This window comes from Spodoptera frugiperda, chromosome 7 (assembly GCF_023101765.2).
Source record: "Spodoptera frugiperda isolate SF20-4 chromosome 7, AGI-APGP_CSIRO_Sfru_2.0, whole genome shotgun sequence".
NCBI classification, from domain to species: domain Eukaryota; kingdom Metazoa; phylum Arthropoda; class Insecta; order Lepidoptera; family Noctuidae; genus Spodoptera; species Spodoptera frugiperda.
In genome coordinates, this window is record NC_064218.1 from 12,264,432 (window position 1) to 12,281,008 (window position 16,577).

At 32.3% G+C, this 16,577-nt stretch overlaps 1 protein-coding gene and 1 long non-coding RNA gene across 3 annotated transcripts in view; one reads left to right on the plus strand and one right to left on the minus strand.

Annotated features, from left to right (window-relative positions):
- LOC118266270 (phospholipid phosphatase 3) overlaps positions 1 to 16,577 on the plus strand; it is a 114,102-nt gene that overhangs the window by 29,608 nt on the left and 67,917 nt on the right. The gene's annotated exons all lie outside the window — the stretch shown is intronic.
- Positions 11,238 to 12,919, minus strand: LOC126910891 (uncharacterized). The gene is made up of 2 exons (XR_007705490.1): positions 12,671 to 12,919; positions 11,238 to 12,151 (listed from the first exon to the last, which is right to left on the minus strand). It is a non-coding gene; the product is annotated as an uncharacterized LOC126910891 (long non-coding RNA).

The window sequence follows — 16,577 nt, forward strand, 5'->3', positions numbered from 1 at the left end:
ACGACTACTTAGCGGGTTGACCGTGGCTCCGGCTCGAAAGGAGGATATTGAACGGGGTGGTTTTTAGTCAGTAAAAGTCTGCCACTCCCTCTTGCCTTGCCAAAGGCAGGAGAAGCCATTTGATGAATTTCTCCCCTGAAAAAAAAAGCTTAAAATCAACAACATTTCTTTACTTTAATAACATTTTCTTAATCTAATAAGCATTTTTAATTCCTACATCTCTCTTTTTACATCTAACAAAAAGCTGAACAAACAAGCCATAACTACAGCAAAGGAGTATAAATCCGCGAGTACAATAGTGTTATGTCGTCGACTCGATTGTAAGTCGCAGGTAATTGCAATCCCATTGTAATTCCACTCCTATGGGTAATGAATTTCTATGATTAGTTTTTCGTGAACCTACTATTATAATAGCTTTCGTTTGCTATTTATGTAATTTATATTTGTATTGTTTATGTTTTAGTGTTATTGGTGATTTTATTGTCTTCCGTGATCGTAGGTGTCTTTAATTATAAGTTTGTTGTTATTATTTTTGATTATTTTTTTTAAATCAATTAAATCCTTTTAATAGGCCGGCAACGCACCTGTCCTCTGGTATTGTGGTATTAAGCCAAACAATTTTATCTAATAAAAATTGTTTTACTATCTTTTTTGGTCATTCATATATCATTCGTTCGAAAAACATATTCTTTAAAATTATATAGACATTAGTATACGTAGACAGAATATAAAGTGAAGATTAAAATTACACCAGTTTCCAAACTTATTACAGCACAGAATAATTAAATAAGATATGAATTTTATTAAGTAACATCTTCAGAACACCCATTGTATTAGTTAAAAATATAATAAAACTAAATAATAACTCTCCCATGGGTCGGCGGTAGTTTCGAAAGAGGCATTGTTTGTTTGTCTTCACACTTCATTCTCCGGAACGGCTGGTTCACAGAAGCTGCGGTTTAAGTATAACTTGATACTTTTATGGGATATCATCAATTTTCTATGTTACTTAATATGTAATTGTATACATGTTTCGTATTTTCTTGTGTGATAAAATTAATAATATTGATGAATTGATAAAAAGTCCCGTAGTCATCAAGTCACGCGTGGACGGCTAAATAGATTTCGCTAATTCTTTTATATTACGGTTCATAATTATAATGAAAGAAAATCATTTGATTTATCGAGATAATTAGATAAAGCCCCAGAATAGTGCAACATCACGCCTTTTATCCCCGAAGGCGTAGACAGAAGTGCACATTACGGTACGTAATGTCGCTATACAATGTACACCCACTTTTCACCATTTGTGTTACGTAAGTCCCATGTAATAGGGGGTGAGCCTATTGCCATTTAAAAAATATAATTATAATAAAATACACTTTGAACAAAACTCGAAGTGCTGGCACATCTACATCTACTAGGATTTATTTTTTCTTGCTCAATTTTATATTCTCCCATAAATCCATTCAAATCCCCTAACGCACATAAAACTCATTACAAATTAATCCAAACTTCATATTCCAACCGTTTTATTACGCTCATACGTCACAAATGTCAATCAATTGTCGAAATAACGTCGTCAGCTTCCATTTTCAAACATCTGTCAAGGTTAACGCCCTATCGACAGGGGGCGCCATGATCGTCAATTGTCAGTTACGACTCCCCCTAAGTTTAGTAAATTTTATTTATCTTTCATTGAGTTCCTTCATTATTTTAGTTAACAGGTGATTGTGGGGAATGCCTTGTTTGGTTGCCTTTGGCCTTTGGTGTGGTTGGTTTCAAGTGGTTGTGTTGGACGAGATCACCAATTTATTCTTGGGTATTTTTTTACTGACATAAAAAAGGAAGTTTTTAATTTGGTTGCAGTATATTTTTTGTCTAGTCTCGAAAACATAGTTGCTATTTTTGATGGCAAGAAATCACGGTATATTCACGTATAGTAATAGAGGGAGTCTTCAACATGAGCAGCGTGCGCAGACGCGGCGACTGGCGAGCGAGCGTCGCTAAACTAAAAGAGGTCTTCTTCATTAATAAACAATTATATAAACCTTGATTTTTTAGTTAATTTAGTATGTCTCACGATAGTTATTATAAAAAGACATAAAATTTAATTCATGTTAGCCTAGCATCTTTTATTAGAACTCTGTCTTAGTAATCGCAAGCGCGTTTGCTTAGCAAAAGTTCTTGATTTCTTATACTAAATACTAATACATGTGTATAAGCCATAAGAAATAATACATAGGTACTTACTAAATTAGGTGACCGTTATGGACATAGGTACATACAATACATGATGCACACACTTCATACTATTGCAAATCATTGTCATTAGACAAGCAATTATCCTGGAAAGTGATGATTTTGCGGCAAAACCCGGGCGGTTGAACTAGTTCAGTGGTTTTCGACCGCAAAAATGTAATCTTGGAAAAATTAAAAACACCTACTTTGTACTTAGAAATTGAGTGGAATGGCTACGTGTCTATGCGTTTTGCTCTAATTTCACAGAACGTCTTGTCATAATTCATAAAGGTGCAGGTAGTTAAGCAGATAGTGATTTAAAGTTTTATTTCACCATTTTATTTTGTTATTAATTTAAGAATTAGGATTTTTAGGTCCTGTAAGTATTTGATTGCCTTATTCAAAAAGTTGTGTCAATTAAAAGGTTTTGAATGCCAAAGCAAGATGAGGCGAAGTATCATTAAGATTTTAAATTTTGCAAGTTTCAGTGCTCAAGCTTTCAATTCGAAATTGTATCTGGTTTATGACAACAGACTCATAACCTATTAGGTACCTCACCTGGAAAAGCTAATATTTGGAAAAAGTTAGTGTAATTATATAATTATTTTCTGTACATATTACATAATTTCTCAATAGTGTGTACCTATATTAATCGGGGATTATAAAGTGTGACGTCATTGTCTTGTTAGTAATTACAAATCATTCACAAAAGACACGTATTATGAATGCATCATCGATCAATGTAAACTGACACAAGACGTTTCAAAACAAAAGACGTATAAATCCATTTTTTCATACATTTGTGAGAATACTTAGGTAATTGTTGACATAATCATGAGTATGAATGCAAAATGAATGTTTTGAATGAATGAAACAAAAAAGGTTAAGTTTTGTTTGAATCTAGTCTTCAATATATATGTTGACAATTTAATAATTTAGGTAAAGAGTAAAGAATATGCAACTTAGCATATGAATATGCTACTTAGCATAACTATCTAAATACGGCCCTGTACATAAATCCTGAATCATTTATCACAAGCTTACGATCTAAGATTGAACTTCTATTCACGATCGCCATTTCTAAGCTACGATAGAGTAGATAGCCTTAATTCAGCCATCATCTAAAGATTCATGGTTTCCTTACAAAGATACTTCAATACAGTTGAGTAATAAATAATAATGCTGTTTAACGTCCATCAACTGCGCCTCTGCCTTTAATTTGGTACTCTCTCTGAGTGCACTTGTGGACAGGGCCGGATTTGGATGTGTGTTCTTAGAAAGTCCAAATTTTTTAAGATTCAATTATTTAAGACTAGATGGTAAAGTTTTAATATTTGTGTTAATTTTTTGGCTGTCACCTTTTTTGATGCGCCGGACTTCAATGTTTCGGTGTTTTCTTGGTTGTATCTACTGTAGATCCTGGCTTACAGTAGTCGCAGCGGTATAGGAGGTTGTGGAGAGCTTGTCCCATTAAAAAAAAATAAACTTGTTTTCTATTTCATATTATGTACGTTGTCGTTATTCTACAATCCTTAAGATAAATCAAATAAAATTGCATCCTAATTGACACGACATGTTTGTAGGTCAGCACAATCCCATGCATTGTCTGTCTTCCAAGGTGTGACTACATAATGTCATGGGGCAATTCAATTTAGCAAAATGCCAACAAAATGTCGTATTTTAGAACTTAAACTACAAGTACTAGGTATAGCATCAAGTACTAGGTATAGCAGTAGATAAATGGTAACAAAGTTATGTCAAAAAACTGTCAATTTTTTTTTCAATATTCATATCTTATGCCTTGTAATGTCCTTCAGGGTATTACAACGATGTTACCTAATATTAAAGTTTAGTTCTAGTGTTAATATTGATGTAATTGGAGATATACATGGGACACAAACTTAAATTACATTTGCCCACGTTTGAATACACTGGGACAAATTAATTGGGTGCGTGTGTAATAGATCTTAATAGTTTGTTTTAATAGGTCTTAAACAAATATCTCCTTTGCAAAGTGATCTAATATTGACTTTTCATTAAAATGCCTAACTTAGGGTCTATATTTTGACCTGTTGATCTCGTGTCGATATATGTAATTATCCGTTTGATTTGAAATACATTAAGATGTTAATTAATCAATGGAAATATTACTGTCTAATTATATTATTAATCTGTATATTTGTCATGAATAATATATTATTTGTTTGTATTTCTAAGTTTTTTAATTAAGTTACCCACTGTATTCACAAGATTTTTTTCTTTTATTAGTTTTCTAATTATGATTGTGGAACTTTATTTGTCATATAAATACGAAAACGAAAATAATATCTAAAACATTCCAGAAATGTAGTAAAAAATGTTGGATCAAAAATATTTTTTCAATTCATTAAAATAGACAAAAACTATCAACAAACACTTTCTCTTGTATTTATTTAAACATTTAGACACAAAGAAATAGTCACTCTTAGTTACCAAGTAAATTAATTCAAGTAAATATTTATGTCGCCCTAAATTCTTTGAACTGCGCGAGCGCATTCTCTTGTCAAACGAAATTATCTTCAAACACAAGTTTGGTTTTCTGGCGGTCGCTTTAACAGATGATAATAACGTCTTATCAACACTATAAAATGAAGATTCAACAATGCATTAGTTTATAAATACAGTCAATAAAATAGCTTTGTTTTTGTCATTAAAAGAGAAAGTGGAAGTCTCTTGATGTTTGGATTACTTACTTGAATATACCATTCATAAAAAAATTCAATAGTAACCGTAGTATAGATGGGATACAAATATCAATGGCAGTCATTGTACTTCGTCAAATTACCTATAAATCTTTTGATAATGTGTCGTATGTCGTACGCGTTGTAGAATACAAATACCAGAACCCTCTATAAAATAATGACAGTTGATTCAGCCAAATCTGGTAAACATTACCTTAAGTCTAAAATTAATTTTACAAACATACATATAACCGTATTACTCTTAACATATAAAATTATAAAAAAAAACAAATACACAACCAGTTTACCACCTTCCATAAAAGAACAGTAGCACCCAAACTTTTACCATGATCCTATACCTCCAAGTGCGGCCCTGTCCAATCTAACATCTCAATACAATATAATGGTTTGTTCAGCTGCAACGCACGGCCGCGACAGACGCCATCAAATAATGCCTCAACAATTTAGATTATTGATTTATCGACTACACAGTCGAGGATCATTTATTTTAATACAAATGCAGTTGCAGTTGTGAAAGAGGAAATCGACGTTTTGTTTCGACTTCAAATATGTTTATTAAGAAGTTTGTTGAAATATGTATACAGGTGACTCATGTGATAGATTGGAAAAGAGGTCTTCTAATTTCAAGTCATACATACTCGTAATTTAGACTTTAGGGAACAGACAGTAAAGTTCCCTAAGAATAGGAGGATCATCCGACCAGGCGATTTTCCATCCATATTTATTCGCACGTAAACTTCATATGTGCTATAGGATTTTTGACGTCAACCGTTGATTTAATCGTCGATAGTCTTTGTGCTACTTCTATCATTTGTCACTATTTATATTTCGTCACAATACTTAGAATGTCTCACTTTACGAGTATGGTTAAAAATGGTATCAGAATGTGACTGATTTTTTACATCCCTATAAGGTTAATTATCTATTAATCCCATTCTACTAAAGTACTACCTACTAATGCAGCTACGAGCTAGGCAGCTAGCCACTGAAGAGCAGTGATTTCTATACTTTAGACATCCTAACTTCGATCCCCAAGCTGTTAACTAAGCATGGGAATTCTGGAAGAAGCCCTTTACTCAATAGCTATTGTGAAACACCGGATACAATTTCAAAAGAGTTAGTACTTTGTCCGACCACAAAATCGAAACCAGAACCTCATCACTCAGTAGTTACATTTGCGGTCACACGAGAAACAATGTTGTTATTTAAGTACCTATTTACAATGATTAGTTATTTATTTAAAAAAAATAGTAAACAAACCAAATACCGCCCTGTGGTGCAGGCGCAGAGTAGAATAGATTTTTATCAAATCCTCTATTCCCGTACCGTAAAACATGGCAACTTTACCATATTTTAGAACAAAACACGAAATATATTTTTAACCATAAGACGCATAGAAACCAAAACTATATGTTTAGAATTGTAGTCTATCTGGCTCACTTTACCGTAATCGTCATTAAATACAAACACTTATTTTAGCCGTAGTAGAGAAAAAACAACATGGGTAAAGATACCAAATTTTTGGCAACTTTACCTACGCGCCGTATTCATCGTGTATTGCATATTGAAGAGTTGTTGAGGTACAGAGGGCTTCATCTAGGACTACTTCGTATTAAAATGCAAACAGTATGAGGAAATCTATAAAGATAACGGCTACACAGACATTAGGGAAAGTTGGTTTCATCGTAATTTACATACAAATAATTTGTTACGCTCGGGGTTGTCAAAAAAGGAGGAACTTTTTTATGACATGTATATTTAAAAAAATAATAATAAACCTTAAACCTAAAGTAAAAAAAACGCACAAATTTCTAACATAAATATTATTCCTTTTTAAACTAAATTAAGTTCTAAAATTTTAAGTATATATGTTTAAAATTGTAAAAAAGGCTACAAAATAATGTTTAAGCCTTGACTTTTTAATTTTATGACTTCACTATCTCCATAGCTAATTATAACATCACTTCCGTATAATTTTTATAGTGTCTAGCTCCGAGTTTTCTGCGGTTTTGTTTCATGGGAGCCATTTTGGCTGTAAAACAAAAGGTATTATTAAATACATTATATCTTATCATCCAGGATATTCACTATTATGCTGTGAAATTTAGGTATTCGAAAATGGTTACATACACACAAACAAGAAAAAAACATTTATTGCCATCCCTAACTGTAGGTAAAGTTGCCACAAAGCAGGCCGTGGCAACTTTACCTAACCTGTGTCAACATTACCGAAGCGATTATTTATCAATAAATTAAAGAAAAAGTAATTGCTGACATTACAACAGTAATCCCAACTATAATATACATACAAGATCAAAATTTCACTCACCTGTGACAAATAGTTAAGGCTCTGTAAGCACAATTTAGGAACAACTAACTTTTAGCTCATTTTCACGCATACATTGTGACGGCCATTACTGGCATAATAGCAGTCTTACGTCTACGCAAAATATAGTAAATATTTCCTTTTAATGTCTAAAAAATACTTCTATTACAAAACAGAATTCTAGTGGGTATATTTTTAGATAAATGAGTTTATACCGAATACCTATAGTATGGTAAAGTTGCCAAGGGCCCGGTAAAGTTGCCATAGTTTACCGGTACGTCTATGTAGTAATAGCCGATTGCATAAGGGAGTACATTTTTGCCATAGATCAGGGGCTTCTCAGATTCCGATCGATATTGTGAAAGGGGTTTGGGTAAAGTTGGCGTCGTTTTGAAGTTGAGCGGCCAGTAATGAAACTTAAATATTATGAAAGAACAGAATACAGCGATCAAAAGCTATTATAGCCATATTTCTCTAAACCATATCGGAACTGAGATCGAAGAATTGGTAATTGAAATCGAAGAAGTTTTTAAATGTTATTGCACTCTTTTAGGTGTCTGCCATATTTTTTTAGGAATACTAAATAAAATAATTCAAATACAGTGACGTAGATGAATCGAACGGACCCCCAATGTCTTTTATTTATGGGCCGATGGTGTGTCGCGCACCGGAGTAGGAGTAGGAACGGGGTGGTTTTTAGTCAGTAAGAGTAGAGTCTGACACTCCTTCTCGCCTCGCCCAAGGCGAGAAAAGTTATTGGATGATTTTCCACGCTCAAAAAAAAAAAAAAAAAAGGCCCAATACTAACGTCACATTGACAGGCGAGAGGTCGAGAAACAGTAAAGCCAATAACTAATATCAATCTTCTAATAACATAACTAAGATTTTTTACACAGGACGGTAATTGAAGTATTTATAGAGACTACATTTTTAAATTCTTCAAACTCAAATATCTCAGCTTTGATATAACTTAGGATAAAAATAATTGAACATATATGTGTAATGAACACAGCAGAACAAAGTAAAATGAAAATTATTGGTGGCCGCTGAAAAAAAAAATGACGCCACAAGTCCATACAAAGTTACTCAAACCCCTTTCGCACTCTTGAGTAGCATCAGCAGTAGCTCCGTTGCATCCGATTTAAAAAAAAGGAGGATAAAGAAGGTTTTTTTTAATGTAGTTTACTGAAAATTATAAATAATAATTATTATATACAATGTGATAGGGGCGAGACTTCTAACCCGTTAAGGCTGAATTCTACATCAAATTTTATCGACAAAAGTCGGGGGTCGAAGGGGACGAATCCCCTCCCCCTAAAAGTTATGGCTATTTTAATATTTTTTTTACTTTTTTTGATATCAAAGGTTGTATGCGTCGTAGAAACAAAAAAAAAACGACAAACGGTAGCTAATAACCTTGGCTAACTAATTCATTACTTTTTTCATAAGTTTGATAATGTTTTGGTGAGAAAAAAAATCATTTGTGAATTATTTTGACCGAAAAAATCACTATTTTTCAATATTTTCAATTAGGGGTTCCACCCCCATATTATTTTTTTGTCGATAAAATTAGATGTACTACTCAGCCTTAACGGGTTAGAAGTCCCACGCCTATCACATTGTATTATAACACAAATGGTGAAAAGTGGGTGTATATTGTATAGCGGCATTACGTGTCGTAATGAGTACCTCTGCCTACCCCTTCGGGGATAAAAGGTGTGACGTTGCTTATTTTGCTTTATGAATAATGATGAGTTACTTATATTAAAAGTAAACAAAAACATAAAAACCTTGACCTAGGAATGTTTAACAGTCCAAATGACGCTATAAGCTCAGGGTCGCAGGTTCGACGCCCGTTTAACTAAACATTAATATGACCGTCGGCAAGTAATCAAGCTATTTGTCTATGTAATGGTTTGTAACATTTGTTATTTATTTATTTTGTTATGTTTTATAATTAATGGCTGTGTTTATTTTTTAATGAGGTGTTATGTCTTGTCTATATATCATTTAACGTGTTACAAAATTCTTAAATATGTAAGTTTTGACTTATACTCCCCGGAGCTGCGGACTGCCTAGCGGGTTTACCAGGGCTCCAGTTCGAAAAACAGGAGTAGGAACGGGGTGGTTTTGAGTCAGTAAGAGTCTGAAACTTCCTCTCGCCTCGCCCAAGGCAGGAGAAGTAAATAAGGAAGAAAAGTAATTGGATGATATTCCCCCGTTAAAAAAAGACCACCATAAATAGGGCCTATTAGAGCTGATGCCTGAACCGGAGCTGTGGACTACCTGGCGGGTTTACCGGGACTTCGACTCAGTCAGTAAGAATCAAATACTCCATCTCGCCTCGTCCAAGGCAGAAGTTACCTATTAGATGATTTTCTCCCTCAAAGATACTAATTTCACATTTAAATCATTCTAGTTCCCTTTACACATTAATAACTCTATAAAACATAGATACTTGTGTTTGTCCTCGAAACCATCAGTGTGGTCGCACACATGCCACATAAGTAGATAATGCAGTAAATAAAAACTGATAGACATATTATCGATTAAAAACCACACAAGGTTACTGCACAGAAAAACCTGTGCGTGTTCCCACAATTGTCTTTCATGTGGACATGCACGATTGACGTCACAGCCATACTAATTATTTATTTCATTAGGTTATAATGTAGTTAAGTTACTGTCTCTTTTGACCGAGTGGTTTCTAGAATGATGGTAGACCATAAGGTCATTCTTAGGTCGAAAAATTTTGGAAAAATCTCAGTACAAAAATTTCACAAATATTCTGCTATAGAGCAGAATATTTGTGAAATTTTATTAATATAATTGAGACTTGGTCTTTTAGGCCAAAAAAGACATTCTATTGCATGAAACTTAGTATAAAATGGTCAATAAAACGGTATTTAGCTCAAAATCTCTGTATATCTCTTAACAACTGCCATCTCTCTTTTAGTCAGTTGGTTCAAGAACAGTTAAATTTAAATCACACATATTTGATGTAATATTGAAAATGTAACTATAATATACATAGTGGTGCATACTGCATAATTGAAAATGAACCAATATACACCACTTTCCAAGATTGTAAGACCACACAAAAGCCCACCAAACACCTAGCTTTAAGACCGAAACCAATAATACAGGGAAGCATCATAACACTACATGTACACGCGGCTACGATAACTAGTATACACCAACACATCGGCACAACTATCGCTACACAATATCCCTGTGTGGGTATTCCGTAGTAATGTGCATAAAAACGTTTGACCATTACGCACACATTGGTATATATTATAAATTTTGTGTCGGTATATGTATTTTTATAATTTAATAGATGGGTAAGGTTAAAAATATTTACAATTGATGATATGATTCAACATTTTCACTGAACTAGATGTAGTGCTCGTAGACGAGTGGTTTAACGAGCTTGCTCTAATCGTCTCCCTCTACGCCGATGTGGGTTCGAAACCAGCAAAACGTAAAAAGTATTTTTTAGATGAATTTTATTTCGTTGTTTGTCTTTTTTAAGTTTATTTTTGTTTTCTGTATAATAAAATCAGACTATAAAAGAAGCATTTAAGTCGGTAAATAAAACGATATCTATTTTATTACATATAATTTATTTTTATAGAAATAAAATATAAATATTGGATATAAATCAAATAAAAAATGTTATTAATTGTTTTCATAGACAATTTTTTATTTATTAATGATTATTACAAAAAAAAATATATTATTAAATAATAATTTTTATTATTAATTAAATAATAATAAATTAAATTTTAATATGGTTTATTACTTATTATTAAACAATAAGAAACATTATATATATATATTTTTTTAATATTAAAATTTAAAATTATTATAAAAATTTAATTAAAACATTATATATATATATTTTTTTAATATTATTAAAAAAAGTATTAAAAAATAAAATTATTATAAAAATTTAATTAAAACATTGTTTTCCAAATTTCCGCTTCACAGTAAATATTGTTATTTCTTGAAATTAGCAAATTTTTGTTATTAGAATTCTCCATTTTGTGTTTTAAGGCTGTTGCTATAAGATTCAATATCGAGTGGGCAATATGTTAGCAAAAATGTGACGATTAATACAAATAAGTTTTTAACATTATAACATTTCGAATCATACTCTAAGTTGGTTAAGGATGAGCGTAAATATAATGTTTCAAATTAGTTGAACAGCAGTTACATAAGTTATTAAAAATGAGAAATGAAGTGAATTAACATGTTGAATAGAAAGAAATTATGACAATTTCTAACCGCATAACAATAACATCACTTCACCGTATTTTCTAGACTGCATTTTAATATTATTTTAAAAATATAAACATTGTAGTTAATTTGGACTATATATAATTTGGCTGATGGCTCAGTAACTGATTATCGAAAAATAAATCGATATAACTCAGCGTTAACGCAAAAAAAATATTCAATACAAATAAATTTAAACTTTATGCTGCTAGCATGAAATTAATTATTTACATCGTTAAATATAACCACATTATTAGCCCTATCAAAATTTATAAAACTTCTGGCAAAATTTTATCGTTGTTCCTGGTGCATTGTGGGCAGTAATATCTTTTTGGGTGGCTCCCTGCACCTTAAACCAGAATGCAGGTGCCTCCTTATTGTTTGCGTGAAGACATCGAGTGCCGTTGCTGTAGTGCGCGTTGAAAAAGGGATCAACCTTATGCCTGGCTATGATGTCGTAGTGCCGGGCTAACGAATTTGCCTTCGGCTTCGGCCCAGCTTGGCAATTTTCAATATCACCAGTCTCCGCATATCTGCGCACCCATAACTGCACGGACTTACACTATTAAACAAAAATATATTATTTAAAATACCATGAAAATCTATAAAGTTACTTATCAATAGGAATAAAATATAACTACAAGTAGCTTTAGTTGTAAACACAATAATTATACAATATTTTATAATCAACATATATATAGGTTTACACAGTAATAAAATGCTACTAAAATCCTTTAAGCTACAACAGGATTAATAATAAATTATTTATAAGGATATTTAAGAAAATATTATTATTAGTATCCTATTAATATAAATTAAAATAGATTAAGTTTTAAATTTATTAAACAATAATTATTTATTCTTAATAATAAATTCATCAATAATAATAAAAAAGTATTCATTATTCAAATATTAATATTCATAAATTTTTTAATGTTATTATTTTTTGTATTTTATAAAACAAAAAATAATAACATTATTTTATTATATTTAAAAATATAATTTTAGAGAACTTAAAATAAAATTATTAATTCAATCAATTACCCAGAATATCAACATAATAATTATCTTATTTACTCACCGATATCGTTAAGCGCCTTTCTATTTCACTAAAGAAAAGATCTATCTTTTGTTCGTGCAAAATAATTACTTCTGCCTTTTTCAAATTTGTGAAGTGTTGAGATATGTTGAGCTTTACACACGAATTATGTAGCAATAAACTATGAAAATGAAATGCTCATAAATTGACAACTAAGAATATAATTTTATTTTGTAAGTTGGGTGATCTGGAAAACATTTAAAGAATTGACGGTAGTTACTTTATAAACGGGCTAAATAAAATGACCCGAGAGTTGCGTGGTCGCCACAAACATTACAAATTTAATACTCAAGTATCGAATCATTAGAAATTTAGAATTAGATGTTGTTTAAAAATATTTGATAAACACTACAAAAAGAACTAGTTATTGCTGGGTTCGATCCTGCGACACCTTGCCTGATAACTCAAAGCGTTAACCATTACGCCAAACGTGCAATTAATAAATGTTACGAAATATTGTAATGGATTCAATAACATAAATATACGACGAGAAGATTCCTTTAGATATATTTGTATGGGTATAATTTGTGTAGCTCGATCTTTCGTTGTTCGATTTATTAAATGTTTGTTAAGTATTATTTTTATGTCTACCCTTGTTTTTATTCATAAAATCTTTTACGAAATTCTTACATATACCGACACAATAATTTATAGTATATACCAATGTGTGCGTAATGAACAAACGTTTTTATGCACATTACTACGGAATACCCACACAGGGATATTGTGTAGCGATAGTTGTGTCGATGTGTTGGTGTATACTAGTTATCGTAGCCGCGTGTACCAGTCCCTTCATTGAATAATAACACCATACGAGTCCCATAAACAATTTCCTTCACACCTCTAAGCATGGGGAAATAAATCCCGCACCTTTCTTCTAAAAATATCTCGTAACTACGATTTATGGGTGATAATCATACGTTGTTATCACTAAAGATTTAGTTTCCAACATAACTCGCTGATTACTTTAATAGTTATTTCAAATCTGTGACTATAAATCAAACTAATGAACTTATGGGCTATTCATAGTACTTCACTTCGGAGCAACACTCTTGGCGCCAAGAGAATTCACCAAAGTTAATGTTTACAGTCACAATCAATCTTATTTTCATCACCTTAAGATCGGAAATGCAGTTTCTCAATCACATCTTTAAATAAGTACTTTCAATTGACTTACAAAATGCACTGTGCCTTTCTTTACGACTCTCTCGTCTTAATAATAAGGTTCGATTTCGTTTGTTTTTGATTTTAATATGCTTGTCTTGGGTTAATTGCCGTCGTAATAATGACTTTGTAATAAAGCTTGTGCATTGTTATTCGTTGCTATGGCGACGGGATCTTTAATTTCTAACTTTGACCTGTGCATTTAGGTGTGTTTTTTGAAGGAATTTCGCTGGAGAAATATTTTATCAATAACAAAATATTGAAAAAAAAACAAATACAAATAATCTTGGTTTTGTCACTCTCTCATATGCATTTCGTTGCATACGGCTAAAATTAATAGCCAATTGTAATAAAAAAATCGATCTGAATTTCAACATTACTAGCTATTTCCGCGCAATTTCACCTGCTCTGCTCAACCCATATTAATCGTAGCTGACGCTACGATTAATATGTTTTATAGCCTTCATCGATAAATGCACTATCCAACACAAAAATAATTATTCAAATCGGAGCAGTAATTCCAGAGATTAGAGCGTTCAAACAAACTCTTCAGTTTAATAATTAAGTATAGATATACATTTCATTTCAGTTATTAATCTGTCCTTCCGATACCCACGTGAAGAGCAGGGTGTTGACAATATAACATATTCTACACTGCCATCATATTTTTAAACATACAACAATATTTTTAAACATTAAACAAGAAGCTACCTTTTATCTCTACTGTTCAAAGGTCCACATAGGGCCATACCTACCTGATCGATTCCAAATATTGGTATAACCTCCAGACAATGTACCTACTTGGTTCCAAGTTCTGTTTGTGTTGACCTCACACCGGTAATGGCATCCTTGGGAACCGATGCGATGGTACGGAGCCGTCTAGTGTTCAAGGATGGAGCTTAGTGTTTGGTAATGGAAACATGGATATGACGTCAGGTATAATAAGAATGGAGGTATAATAAAAGACTGTTTAAGCATTTTGTCGCATCGTTAATCTTTTAGTTGATTGCAATTATGTCAATAAAAGTACACATACTATTGTTAAATATAAAGTCGCAGCATTCTTCTTATTTTCTGCTCTACCGTATAACAATTCATTAGATATTTTATACGTTATTTTTCTCACTGTACATTAGTAGACCTTATGCCTTAATTTGACTAAAAAATATATACAATACCTACTAGATTACTGGTCTGGTACAAAATATTACGAAGTTACGTAACCAATGAAAACTCTAACTTAAAACAAACCCAAGTTCAACAAACCAATAGGCACCCAACAAACAAAAACAATTCCGAGTTCGTTCTAAATACAAACATTTGACTGACATTTATATCTAAAAATAAAAACACTTACATTGCACTGAGTATTTACATCTAAAAATAAACCGCCGTTTCTAAATGTACGTACAAACGAACATTTTATTACACAAATAAATCAGTTAGTACATCACTACTAGAACGCCCACTTGCGCAGGCACATCTCTATGTTGCTCACGCTAAGTTAAAGTACAGAAAATCCACTACACACAAATATAAGTGATTTAGAAACTAGTTCTATTCAAATTCTATTAAGTAAATGCTTTACTTTGAAACAATAAGGATAAAAAATATCTATTTCATCTCCTCAAGAGGTTTGCTGTACCTAATTAATATCTTCGATTCTCAATGAATTCGTATTCTAACAATCTAAAATAACTGAAACCAATGCTAAACCTCATTAACTATTGCTGCTGAACCTCAGTAACTCTTTATTTTATACACGTCTGTGTTATCAACCATTTTCATTTGGTGACCTTCTGTATTTCTCTCCAAGTGTCCACGTCTTAATCACTTCCCTCGCCCACCGATCGTCAGCTATGTTATTCGTAAAGTGACATTTACATTAAATTGTACAAGAACATACATACCTGCCTACGTACATAACAGAATGCAAACACAGATGATTGATTTACTTTAAAACCTCTGTAGGTCGACATTGTGTTTTAAGTGTAGGTTCAAGTTGATCCGGAGCTGCGGACTACCTAACGGGTTTACCGGGGCTCCACCTCGAAAAGCAGGAGTAGGAACGGGGTGGTTTTTAGTCGTTAAGAGTCTGACACTCCCTCTCGCCTCGCCCGAGGCGGGAGAAGTCATTGGATGATTTTCCCACCTCGAAAAAAAAGTTTAAGTTGATTTACTGGGCATTTGGTTGCTATGTGACATCACTGTAATAGCATACTTACTCACCCGATCGAGTCCGAAACAGTTAGGTGCACTAGACTAATTACAGCACTTAGTTATAATTATTGTTAGACAACCAAAAAGTCTATGATCATGAAGAATTCCATAAGAAATCCTATGTACTTTAAATAAGCACCAATGCCAATTAAAATAGAACAAAAAAGAACTAGTCCTTATTATGAACATTCCAATGTTACATTTTCTTTAGAAAGTAGTAATAACTCGGTGAGAAGTATAAATGAAGGAAAGAAATGAGAAATTATGGACACTTGACACTGTGGTCGAGTTTCTAACGTCATTTTTATATGATTGTAACAACTGGTCTAATGATGGTAGGTGTCAGATGAGTACAAGGTTCTTGGAATGAGATAATATACATACCATACATACCTGATACTAAGTGATCTCTATTGTAAAGACTCCTGCACTTTAAGTGATATTATGACACAAGGAACGGAGTATTCCTTTTCAAAGTTTCTTAAGTGTTGGAGAGCCATGCTTT